The following is a 14,058-nucleotide window of genomic DNA, read 5'->3' on the forward strand; positions in this document are numbered from 1 at the left end:
TTTGTTCCATTTAACACTTGGAATTTATAGTTATTCAGAGAATTACAATAAATTTTGGACAAAATTCTCTTAATACTCCTCTTTCATTCTTCATCTCATGACTTCCATTTCCAAACCAGTTCTACTCTTACTGCTTGTTTTCTCACTTTCAATTGATTCAAGCGCTCAGCAAAACCACTCCAATGTGATCAACTTAGGGTCTTCGCTTTCCCCCAGTGCAAACCATACTTCATGGCTCTCACCTTCTGGTCTTTTTGCATTTGGTTTCTACCAACAAGGTGATGGCTTTCTTATTGGAATATGGTTGATTCATCAAACTGAAAAAACAATAATTTGGACAGCAAATCGAGATGACCCACCTGTCTCCTCAAACGCTTCTCTGGACTTAACTAGAGATGGTAAGCTGCTGCTAAAAATTGAGCAAGGCGTAGAAAAGTTAATTCCTCAAATGCTTGATCCTGCTCCTGTAGTTTCAGCTGCTATGCTTATTCTGGTAATTTTGTTCTCTACGGCAATGATTTCTCTGTCATTTGGGAGAGCATTGATTTTCCAACTGACACCATACTAGGAGGTCAGAATCTTTCTTCTGGGTATAAACTGGTTTCTAGCGTGTCTACATCAGACCAATCAAGCGGAAGATTTTTCCTTCAAATGCAGAAAGATGGAAACCTTGTTGGCTACCCTGTAAATAGCTCGGCGGAATCAGATGATGCTTATTGGTCATCTAACACTCCTAATAGCGGTCTCAATGTACAGCTTATTCTTAGTCATATAGGCATTCTATTCCTTAGTGGTGGTGATTTGCGTGAACACATTTTGGTAAATAGCTCCTACCCTAGCAAGAATAGGACTGCTATCCATCGTGCAACACTTGATGCAGATGGGATATTTAGATTGTATTTACACCGCTTTGAGAGCAGTAATGGCTCCGATGTTTTGCTGGAGTGGTCAGCATTGTCTAACCTATGTGAAGTCAAGGGTATCTATGGATTCAACAGTTACTGCTCAAGCATGGGCAACAAAGATGTCTGTAAATGCTATCCTGGATTTCATTTCATTAACGCCAGTAAGAAGTTCCTGGGCTGTTACAAGAACTCAAGTGACGATGATTGCAGACGCAGTAAACATCCATCAATGTTGTACAGTATTGTTCCTGTTGAATAAATATATACTTTACTAGAGGTCATGTAGACACATAACTTTGGTGGAGCAGATCACCAAATTGCCGGATCTTTCACTTTGCTTGCTTTACGAACTCCTCACGATCTCCTTTGTGGAACACCTCCAAGTCGCAGGAAAGGCTACTAAAGTCTCTCCTAGTTTCCACGCTCCAAATTCTAGGGAACAGTAGATGATGTCCCAGAGAGACGGCTAATTTTGAGAAAGCACTCAAAACTGTACGTATGTTTTCTCACTGTGTCTAACCACTATCTGACTAATGTAGGAGTATTTAAATACTAGTAGAGATTCACTTACTATCAAATATATGTGATCCTAAAAGATCTCATCTTTTAAATTTAAATGACTCCACTACTGATATTGATAACTCATATCAATATCTGTTAAGTTCAAATTTAAACTCACTTATCAGATAACCCATGTGGACGATCCATGGGCCATGGTTTATGGGTTGGACCAAAACCAGCTCAATTTCTAACATCTCCCACTCGTCCACATTGGGTACTACAGTCAGAACTAGCTTCTCTCAATCTTTTGTCTAATCCTCTCTTTATACAGAAAAATGGAGTGTGCGACCTGACGAGAAGGTGTAGGGTAGGAGTACTATATTAAGTCACCATCTAAACTAACATAGTACATCACTTATTGTATCTCGTCTATGCCCTAAATTATTTGATCACACCCGATCAAGTTTCTTTAATCCCTCATGAGTTCAAAACTCAAAGCAACACTTGATCCTATACCATATAATATGCTCATGATTATGTTGTTATCATGACTGTTTTTCATCCTTGAGTATGTTTACAGATTTGCCCTGTGCTGAACATACCATACCCATTGAGATATGTCTTATAGACATATGCTTATTTTTAGGGATTTTTGTAATAGACACTGTTTGAGAGTATGGTTGGTTCACAATGTTTGTCTATTGCATGTTTGGAGTATATGTTTGACTGTGTTCCCTAGGATGTTAATGTTAGGTTTCTGTGTTTAATGTAACAATGCGGTATGCCTGAGAATTGTTGATAATTTGTTCTGTGCTCTAGTGTTTTGGGCTATCTCATGTCATGTTGGTTCTAAACTGAATATAGACTGATTGTTTGGTATTATTCTCTATTCCTTTCAGTACTAATAACTTGTTACTAATTTTTGAGTTTCCATCTATTGTGCTTTGTTTTTTTTTGGGTTGTGCTGCTATGATTTTTGCAGATGACTCCTACAAAGAAGAAGACTACTGCCAAAAAGGGTGACAAGAGGTTGAAGATGGACAATACAAAGTTCAAGTCTCCTCAACATTTTGAGAGATACATTTGGTTCTACATGAAGGCAACCATCATTCAAGAAAGATTTGTAGACTTGGTGGATTTGAAGGAAACTTTCATTCCAAGCTGTTTTCAAGGCAGAGGTTGGGTGACTTGCCTGGAGTGTGTGAGCCTCTGATCAGGGAGTTTTATGCTAATGCTGTGTTAAGAGAGCATGAGATCAACTGTTGGATAAGGGGAAATGAATTCACCATAGATGTCGATGACATAGATGAGGTGCTGGGGTTTGGAGATTTGGATGACCATGACTTCACCCATTACAAGGACAGGATGCTATCCACTGAAACTGTCCAATCTCATATTGGTGGGGTTAGAGAGGGGGGATGCCTTAACACTACTGCCTTCCCAGCTGACATGAGATGTCTTACAACCATCATGATGTTCAATCTGTACCCAGTGAGGAAGTTGACCACCATCAACAATGCTAGAGGTATCTTCCTTATGGAGCTTAAGGAGAACACCTATATAGACATCAGTGCTCATATCTTCTACACCATTTTTGATGAGACTAGAACAACCTCCAAGGCCAAGCTGATTTTTTCCAACCTTCTTATTAGGCTTTTTAGATTGAAAAGTGTGGAAATCCCTCAAGATATCAGCCTCATGCCTACTCCCTTAACCATTATGAGGATAAGAGTTTGTCTCCCAAGTGATGAAGAGGAAGGTGACCAAGAAGAAGGTGAACCAATGGAGACTAAGACAGAGGCTACAGGACAAACCTCAAGCTCAAAAGGCCATGGCAAGAGGAGCAAAGCATCATCCTCATCAGTTGTACCTCTAGATGCATTCCAGATCATCCTTGAGAGGATTGATGGACTCAAAGATGTCCAAAATGAGCAATCTGACAGGTTGGCTGCACTTCAAGATTAGATGACCCATCTCTTAGTAGAATTTGATAGTTTCACCAACCAGCAGTGACCCTTTGGCCATTCCGGTCAAAAATGGGGAGATTTTTGGATGGCAGCTCTTGAGGGGGAGCACATTTTGAAGGGGAGCAAGCATTTACTTTATGCTTTTTATTATTTATGTGTTTTGATGTTATGTAGTGGAGTTGGTATTATGTTTTGGACAATGTTTTAATTATGGGTTTGTTACATACTTTGTTAAACACTTTGGTTAATTTCTTGGTTTTTAAACTCATGGCTGGTTTATGTGATTAAGTTTTAAAACTTGTATTATTATGGTTTAATGATTATAAGCTTATATTCAGTTTTTTTTTTTTTTTTTTTTTTTTTTTTTTTTTTTTTTTTTTTTTTTTAAATTTGTACCCATGCTTTGTAGCTTAGTACTTGTTGTTAAATGTTATGCATTTTCTTTAAGTACATCACTCTTGTGCCCTTGTTGAATTTTTACCCTTGATGCATTTACCCAGTGTTTATGTATCGGTTGAGTGTTAGACATGCAAATAATACTTTGCATTAAGCTTATTAGCTTGCATGTCCGGATGTTCATTCCGTGTGTGAATGAGAATTGTGATCACTATTTATAATGATTGTTCGTTTTTGGTCAAGCCATAGTTTATTACTTAAGTCCATTTTATTTGATTGTATTATGCTTGCTCCATATGCATTACAAGTTTTCTGCATACAATGATTATACTATGTTGTTGTGTTTCAAGAGATACTTGTTCTTATGGTTCAAGTGCTTCACAGATTTTAGAGTTAGGTGTGAGTGAGTTTTGTTCAACTATTCCCAACTCACATGTTAAGTCTAGAGTTTGTTTTAGGGTTTTGTCACGAACTAGCCAAAGGGGGAGATTGTAAGGTTGAATTTAATCAACCATCTTGTTGGCTTTATTCCGTGCCAAATTTTCTTGTAATTTAGCATTTAGAAACCCTGTATTTAGGTGGGAATCATGTAAGAGTAGTGTGTGAGAGAGTGTGAAGAAAAGCTCAAGATTGTGCACTCAGCAAGGGACTCGCGACTGGATCTCGCGACTTGCCAGTTGCCAAAGAATGTACACGAGTGAAGCATGCAGAGGAGCTGAACAATCACGCCAGCTGGAGCACTACAGGACAAAAAGTCTAGACTGGCCATTCAGTTAACTCGCGGCTTGGACTCGCAACTCAATCAAGTCGCAAGACCAAGTTGCCAGTCCACTCTGTTTTGAAAAAACTGACTCTTCGCATTCCTTTCTCACTCCAGTATAAATACCCCTTATACCCATGAAATGTAGAGAGCCTCTAGAGAGAATTTTGAGAGAGAAACCCTAGAGAAAAACAAGATTGACTCATCCACAATCTTTATCTTTTTTTCTTCAAATTCCTCTACTCTCACCCTCTCCATTGTTACATCCTTGAGAGGTACACTTAGCCAAATCCTTTTCTCACCATACCCATATCTGTGAGAAGGCTTTTTGGTACTTGGGAAGCAGTTAGGAAGGGACCAGCTATGGACCAATGGACAAAGGTTTGACGCAACCTCATTGGAGCAAGAAGCTTGGAGGGCTTAGGTACACTAGGTAGATTAGACTTGGAGGGTCTTCTGCTATTCATGTATCCCAACTTCATTCTTTAGTGGATTATTGACTGCTTGGGGGGCGGCAGAGAAGTTTTACGCCGAGGACTTCAGTTTTCTCTTCGATAACACATCGTTGTGTTGTTTTTGTGTTTGCATCTCTCTTCCCTTAATCTTTGCCATTTAATTTCTGTTGTAGTTGTGATTTTATTTGGTTTAAATTGTTTATCAATTCTGTTTTAGCTTATTTTCATGTTCCACACATACATTGTTTGATAATAATCTTGAATTGGTAATTTGTAATTTGGGGGTCTAAACGTTCATAGATGTTTTATACACATTTTGAACATTCAGATGGAAACCTTGTTTTATACCCATTAAACACTGGAGACACTCCAGGTGATGCTTACTGGAACATAGAGACATTCGGGCATGGTTCAAAGTTTCACCTTTATCTCAATAATACAGGTAGTCTATTTATCGTCAACGGCACTACTCTAAACATAGTTTATGGCTTGAATAAGGACTCATCTTTGGCGAGCAACAAGAATAATGCAATTTATCGTGCAACTCTTGATTTTGATGGGGTTTTCTGGCTTTATTCTCATGTTTATGATGAAAGTGGCTACTTCAAAGTATCAAAGTTATGGTCAGCATTGGACGATCCATGTCATGTGAAAAGTTTCTGTGGTTTCAACAGCTTTTGTACAATGAATGACGACCAACCATACTCTATATGCCTTCCTGGAACTGATTTTGTAGATGTGAATCGTAATTCTCTTGGCTGTGTAAGAAACTTTTCAGAAGCAGGGTGTAGAGTTGGGACAGAAAATACATCCTTTTATGACATCACTACCATGGAGAATTTAAGGTGGGGAGATCGTCCTTATGTTGTGTCACCAATGTCAATTGAAGAATGCAGCAGTTCTTGTTTGGAAGACTGTGATTATGGGGTGGCACTCTTCAAGAGTGGTTCCTGTATGAAACAAAAGCTTCCTTTGAGATATGTTAGAAGAGATATGAAAGAAGGGTATACGGCTATCTTGAAGGTTGTTGAGGTCTAAAAAAAGATCACAATGCCCAAGCCCAAAGAAATGAGCCAAGCCCAAAAGAAAATAAGCCAAGCCCGAGGAAGCAGGTGCAAGGGGACCACGAAAGAGAAGAAATGGCAAGCCCAAGAGGCTTGAAGCCCAAAGAAAAAATAAGAAGCATCATGAAGGAAAAGAAACCCATGGCAAGAGATTAAAGAAAATAGTCAGGATCCTCAACAACCACCAAGAGGCGCGGATCCTTCCAAGCGCATAAGCACAGTCAAAGGAAGATTAAGACAATTCGAAAGAAAATGACAAGAAAAGAAAACAAGAAACCGAGCAGAAGCCACAAGCGCCAAAAGACCCAGTAAAAAAGAGAGGAAATAACCAGCGACCTCTCATGGCACAAGTGGGAAGCGCCTCGGGGAACCAGAATGGAGAAGTACGAAAAGGGAAATGGCAACGGACGACTTTCAAAATCGGCAGAATGGGATTCCGCCCAGATGGGAAAAAAGGCAAAAAGGGGAGAATTACCAAACAATGAGATCGAGAAAGGGATGACCTCAGCACATGCCGAAATAGGTAACCAGCCATAGACTTTCAAAGGAATCAAAGCTGAAAAGAAGGGAATAGTGAAAAACAGAGAATAGAACCTACTGAGTGATGGGCATGGTACATGCTCTGCTAACCATAAGACAAAACAGGGGAACCAATGGTTCCCCTGGGATTCCAAAATATCACTATAAAAGGGGGGAGAGGCTACGAAGAAAAGGGAGAGATTCTTGAGAGGTGAAAAACTATCGATAAAATTCTGTAAAAGAAGAGAAAACTGAGGGAAAGTTAATAACATAGCTTCCCGGTATCCTTTAAAAGCCACTATTGCACATACTCGGATTCAAAGAGAATCAAACTTTGCAAGTTTTGAAGGTTGAAATAGCCATTCAAGACTGTAATTTTTGAGCTTGATTGAACCTTGTATCACGTCTTAGTGAGCATACTGTAACCATAACAAAGAAAATATTAATGAAATATGTCTCACTGATTTAAAGATCCTTATAACATTATTTTGTGCTCTTTTGTTGATCTTGTTCTCCGAATTTACCTTGCTGTTTTGATATGTCTTTCAATATGAATATCCTTGCTTGTCATTTTACATGTATTGTAGGAAGCATGCCCTGTGCATTACTTGATTCTTAAACAGCCTGTTAGCTGCGGCGAATCAAGGCTCGATCCACCAAACCACAGCTTATTAGGCCCGAGATCCTTGGGCCTGAGTGTCACAAAAAAAGGCACTCTCACATTTTGGCGACTCCTGTCACAAAAAAAGGCACTCTCACAAAGGTGGACATGAGAAGCATTAAAAGTGACAATCCTATTATGGAGAAAACACCTGTGATCATGATCACAAGCAAAAGAGCAATAGTGCAAATTTTTCTTGTGAGTTTAGGTTGTACTGTATTGTCATGTTTTGCTCTTGCAGTCTTTGGCCTTTTCATTTTCAAAAGTCGAGTTTTATGGTACAAAAGGCTGTTAGAGAATGGAAACTTTGGCCTGAACGAGGAGGTCACGTTGAGATTGTTTTCATATAATGAGCTCAAAAGAGCAACAAATGGCTTCAAAGAATAATTGGGTAAGGGCTCATTTGGAGCAGTTTACGAAGGGGCACTCTACAAAGGTAAAAGACTTGTTGCAGTAAAGAGACTAGAGAAGTTAGTTGAAAAAGGAGAAAGGGGGTTCCGCGCAGAGATGTGAGCAATTGGGAGAACCCACCATAGGAACTTAGTTTGTTTGCTTGGTTATTGTGCCGGGGACTCTAAAAGGCTTCTGGTTTACGAATACATGAGCAATGGCTCCCTTGCTGATCATCTTTTTAAAGCGCAAACGTCTCCAAATTGGAATGAGAAAGTGAGAATTGCACAAGATATTGCAAGAGGGATCCTCTATCTACATGAGGAGTGCAAAGCCTCAATTATTCATTGTGATATAAAGCCTCAAAACATATTAATGAATGATTTTTGGACAGCTAAAATCTCTGACTTCGGGTTGGCCAAATTTTTAATGGCAGATCAAACAAGGACCTTCACAGGGGTCAGAGGGACGAGAGGGTACTTAGCACCAAAATGGCAGAAGAACATGCCAATATCAGTCAAGGTAGATTGTTAGGTTCTAAGTACTTAGAAACTTATGTATTAGAACTCTAATTTGTATTGTTGGCAAACCATGATCAAAATAGGTTTTTAGTCTTGTTTAGACTTGCTCAAAGTATAGATCTTTTGTGTAAAGTTGGAATCGAGCTATTGTAGAATTCATTGTGCAATTTGGTCTGGCTCAATCGATCGAGAATAGACTCGATCTATCAAAAGTCAGGCAGAATGTTTTTCTGCAGTATTTTCCAACTCAGCCCTAAGCCCATATGATGTGTAGTGTTTTATGTTTTGCCTTAGGTATAAAAGGGAAACCCTAACCACGTTTTTGTAGTTGCTCTATTTGTTGTGTGTGTGAATCTCTTGTGAGATCTAGAGATGGTTGCCTTCACACATGCTTAGGATTATCAAGAAGGAGATTTTATTGAGAGCTTGTTGATCAGTCAGTTGCTGCACTAAAGAGCTTAAAGAAACACAAGCAGGTGTGCTTGTATCTGCTGGAGAATCTAAGAAAGAAGGAATCCATGGTCTCGAAGCTTGCACGTGGTCGTGTCAGTAAGTTTCTACTAATGGGTAGCAATAGGATGTTAGTGGTCTAAGTCGCTATTGTAAAACTTCGATTCTTTCATAGTGGATTAATGTTTACCTTGAGGATAGCTAGGTTAAATCCTCCTCAGGTTTTTACCAGTGTGGTTTCCTAGGTTATCATATCTTTGTGTTCTTTTTATTCCGCACTTTACATTGATATGATTATATGTTTGAGTTAACCTAGATCTGAAATTTGGACTAAGTAATCACTTGGCTAATTTACTAGGTTAATTCAGTTGTGTTTTAAGATGTCTAAAAACAAACACAGATGTTTACAGTTATGGAATAGTTCTCTTAGAAATTGTATGTTGTAGAAGAAATGTAGAGCTAGATGTATCAAACAAGGAAGAGATTATTCTTTCTACTTGGATTTACAAATGCTTTGTTGCTAGGGAGTTGCACTAGATTTTGAGAGGGGAAGAAGTAGATAAGACCATGGTGGAAAATATGGTTAAGGTGGCACTCTGGTGTATTCAGGATGAACCAGCTCTTCGTCCTACAATGAAATGTGTAGTCTTGATGTTAGAAAGAATTACTGAAGTATCTATTCCTCCATGTCCAGCTACTATGTCCGTGTAAACTTTCGCCTGCAAGAAATAATTTTTCTTCTTCCATGTACTTTCATTTTATTTTGTGTACTATACATATCCTTTACTAATCATCGTAGGGAACTCATAGGTAGCCCTCTCAGCAGTAAACTCTTCTGAAGTAGAACTTGTTACTGCAGTAGAATATTAAGGGATTTCGATAATCATTGATGAAATTTATGATATTAGTATAACTAGTCACAGACCCACGCGTTGCGCGTGATTATTTTTTATGGTGATCTCATTATTATTTTTATTATTTTGTAATTTGAACTAATTTAACGAAAAGTAATGCATTTCATAATCATATTTATCACAAAATAATTTTTTATTATTGTAGAATTGTTTTATTTAAAATTTGAAACCTTAATTCTACCATAGTTGGTTGACTAATTTTTACTTCTCTAAGTCAATTAAACACGTTTTGCATGCTACATATAAACCTTCTTTTCCATAAGGGTTGAAATAATGTGCGTAATATTTTTTTTTCTATGGAAGTTAAAAAGAATAAAATTCACCTTGTCTTGATGGTTTCTAAAAATTAAATTTGGAGATTCTCTTTCAATAATTGTGAAAATTCCAAGCAATAATTCAGAAGGTAATACATGTTATATGTTCATGCTTTGATTGTGTAATTGTATGATTGATTTGGGTTGTAATTTATAAGTTGAATATAGTGGTGTATATCCAAAAGAGCCTAATTATGTTGTTTAGGATATTGAATATAGTGTTGTGTGTGATTTATAGAGTAACAATGGTTGTAGTAATTAAAAATTGGTTTTTTATTGTCTTTTAAGTTAATAAAAACCTTACATCTACTTTTTTTTTTCAAAAAACCTTTACATATTTTTTTAACGTGAATCTTTACATATACCTTAATAAGTAAACCCTATACATTTCATTTTCTTAGATGCATAAAAAAAAGACATTTATTCCATAATAATAGTGGCTAATTAGTTTTTTCATGTTCTCATTTATAACGTTTCTTACTATTATCATATTTTACTGGCTATTGATTTTCATAATAAAGGCATTAAATGAAAGTTAAATTCTTCGAACCTTTCATTAGATTTTAAAAGTCACGGTGTGTGAAGAATATAAGCATTTAAGGACATTTTTATATTTTTTATTTATTTATAAATAATGTTAAATGAAATATCAGAAAAAAAAAGATTTTGAAAATTTTCATCTTTATTTCTTATATATTTCTATTATTACTGAAGAACGTTTTCCTTTTAGTTTTGATAATAAATATGATTTTCTAGATTAGAGTTTGATTAGTTTCAAGTTTAAATTTTGTATGATTTTATTTAATTGTTGATTATATGATTTAATTAAGTGAATGTAACGATTTATTTATTTGCATTGTAAAGTTTATAATAACATTCGTAGGGTCATCTTTAATTAATTTTTTACTCCTTTAGCTGGCCGTCTCTTTGTTTTCTAATTAACGGTTACTAATTAATTTATTTAATTGACATTTGATTTCTTTTACTAATCTCTTTCTCTCCCTCTTTGTTAACATCCTATTGTTTTCCCAAATTTGATGATAATTCTAATGTACTAAATATGCATATTGTAACGTTTATTTTTATTTTTATTTTACTCCATTTTGTTGCCATGAAGTTAGTATATCCATAACTATTAGTTTATTATTTTATGATATGTTTGGTTTGATATTATTATTATTATTATTATTATTATTATTATAAATTTAGTGTTTCTAAAATAGCATGTGTTTTGTATTCTCTTTTTCTATTAATGCATTGTAACTTTTTATGGGAATACTTTATAAGAAAATTGTTTTTTCTTTTTTTCTTTTTCTTTTTTTAAATTGAGTGTTTCTAAATTGATTTTTTTTTGTATTTCATTTTTCAATTGATGCATTGTAACATTTCATGGGAAGACTTTATAAGAACAATTTTTATTTATTGAATAAAATATTATATGTTTAATTTTTTTTAAAATGAGACAAAATATAAATAATTATGATATGGAGGATGTTGCTAAATTTAAATGTTGAATAAAATAAGATGAGAATAAAATAATAAAAATGAAATGTATAGCAATAAACACCATATTATTTTAGTTATGCTATGTAATAAAATAATATTATATTTTTATATACTATCTTTATAATGCAATAATATAACATTTAACAACCAATGTGAATAAAAAAGATAACAACATAAAATATAAAACTAAATCGTATCAAACTGGATTACCTGTCAATTCCAATTTTAACAAACGAACTGACTTCTAGTAGTCTAAAACTGATTTCTGCGATGCATTTGGTGGAGCTTTCAATACTGCATCAGTATGTTTTGATAGTCAACCTGTTACACTAAAATTATATATATATATATATATATATATGTAACGTTGATTTTTTTTTTTTTTTTTTTTGAGAATTAGTTTTAATTATTTATTTATGAAGTAGTTTTCTCAACGCGTTTTCCCAATTGCTATTAGGCTTCTCACCGTGTCAGTCACGGCATTAAGGTTATTACGTGATATATCAATCACTAACTTTGAACTTGGTAGCTGGTAGTAATTAGTAGTCCATACAAAGCAGTAAAGTGAAGAAAAAGAAAGAGTGTGATGTGCAATGGTCCATTATTTTCATTACCTCCCACTTGTTCAATGTCTCTAAAGTTTATTTCAACTTAGTTTCTCTTGACAGCATGTTCCCATAAAATTGAACATATAACATTGCAGTCACAATCTTGTGGGAAATACAAGCTGGAAAACGTTGGTAGGGTCCTTTGACAAATCAACCGTAAGTGGACTACTAACTAGTAAGTAGTAAACTAGTGAAAGTTTAACTTGACAGCCCTATGCGAGATAATCAAAGCTGGCAATGGGATCAATTCAATCGAAACTGATTTTCAATCGATCGAAACTCGTGAATCAGGTTTTTTTTAAAAATCAGATTTGACTTGTTCAAACTTACATTTCAAAAGGGGTTTTCAAACTTTTTCTCTCTCCGAATTGGATAAGGCTAGCCCACAAATTTTTTGTTCGTTTTCCTCCAAATTTTTTGCAAGGTTTTCCTCTCTATAAGCCGGTAAGTCCATTGTGCCCTTTCTTTTGCATTTTATTTCATGTTTTTCATGCATTTCATTGGGTATTTTCAGCACTTTTCAAATTGGGATTTTTGTTGATTCAAGCCACTTTTTCTGAAATTGATCATTGGGTTTTATTCCTATAATGATATAAGAGGATTCTGGCATTTTACCCCTAATTTTAAAAAAAAATTAGCAATATGCCCCTGTTTGCAAACTATATAGGAGCGTGCCCCTGTTTCGATACTCGATTATCCTAAAATTGAGTTTAATTAAATACTCGATTTGTAGAAAATCGAGTTATGCTCGATCAAACTTAAAAAAAAGTATTAAAAAAAAAAATCCATGGAACTCGATTTTCAGGAAATCGAGTTCTATGCAAAAAAATTTTTTATAAGTGTGATTGCCCTATATTCAGGGAGCCATATAGTGGCGTTTTTAAGCCTTATAGTGACGTTTTAAAGCCCTATAGCGGCGTTTTCCTGCAAATTTTTTTATAAGTGTGATTCGCCCATATTCAGGGTGCCCTATAGTGGCGTTTTTAGGCCCTATAGTGGCATTTTTAGGCCCTATAGTGACGTTTTAAGGCCCTATAGCGGCGTTTTCCTGCAAATTTTTTATAAGTGTAATCGCCCTGTTCTGGGTGCCCTATAGTGGCGTTTTTAGTCCCTATAGTGACGTTTTAGATCCCTATAGCGGCGTTTTGGAACTCGACTTCCCTAAAATCGAGTTCCATGCTTTTTTTTTTTTTTTTATTAATTTTATTCGGCATAACTCGATTTTCTACGAGTCGAGTATTCCATTGAAACTCGATTTTAAGGTAATCGAGTATCGAAACAGAGGCATATCCCTATATAGTTTCGAAATAGGGGCATATTGCTTAATTTTTTAAAAATTAAGGGTAAAAGGCTAGAATCTCCAATGATATAATCATGATCTATGATGCTTAATTTGATCAATTTGGTGTTTTGTAAGAAATTGAAAATTCTAGGGCTTGTATTTATCCGAATTTGGGGATTTTGTTCAAATTGATTTCAATTGATGAATTTGGCTTATTGAATTGATGTAATTGATCATTATTTTATGTAATCTATCTTGTGTAATGATCAATTGGTCAATTTTTTACAAATTGAACAAGTGGTTTTTCAAAATTTTGGGGTTTTTATTAGAAACTCTATGCTCAAGCCAATTTTGTGAACTTGAATTTAATTTGAACTTAATTGCACTACAATAGAGCATGCATCATGACGTTTAAACTGTTCGTGCATCATATAGATTTTTGTTCTATATTTTTTTCTGCTAACTTGCAGTCTGCCCTTGGTCTTTGTTTTTTTTGCTTTGTGACTTTGTCCTTATCCTAGCACCATGCCTAAGAATACTAGAGCCCATAGGACCCCCTCCACTTCCTCTGAGTCTCCCTCTAGGAGTGAGTTCTTCAGGAATCACAAAAGCAGAGAGGTCTATGAGAAACTGAACTGTAAGCGTAAGATTTAGGCTAAGCGTTCTGTTGTGTTAGATGAGGTAGATCCTGCCATCAGGGCAAACCTTGAGAGTCGAGGTTAGTTGGCTTTGTTAAAGGTAGATCATCCACCCCCGACCACCCTGATTAGAGAGTTCTTCTCGAATCTCTCTTGCCACGTCTATGATTCCAACACCCTTGTTAGGAGTTGGATACGAGGTGTTGA

At 35.7% G+C, this 14,058-nt stretch overlaps 1 pseudogene; it reads left to right on the forward strand.

Moving 5' to 3' along the window:
* The first annotated feature begins 26 nt into the window (after positions 1 to 26).
* Positions 27 to 9,300, forward strand: LOC115950097 (annotated as a pseudogene).
* The last annotated feature ends 4,758 nt before the right edge of the window (positions 9,301 to 14,058 follow it).

Source organism: Quercus lobata, chromosome 6 (assembly GCF_001633185.2).
Source record: "Quercus lobata isolate SW786 chromosome 6, ValleyOak3.0 Primary Assembly, whole genome shotgun sequence".
Lineage (NCBI taxonomy): Eukaryota > Viridiplantae > Streptophyta > Magnoliopsida > Fagales > Fagaceae > Quercus > Quercus lobata.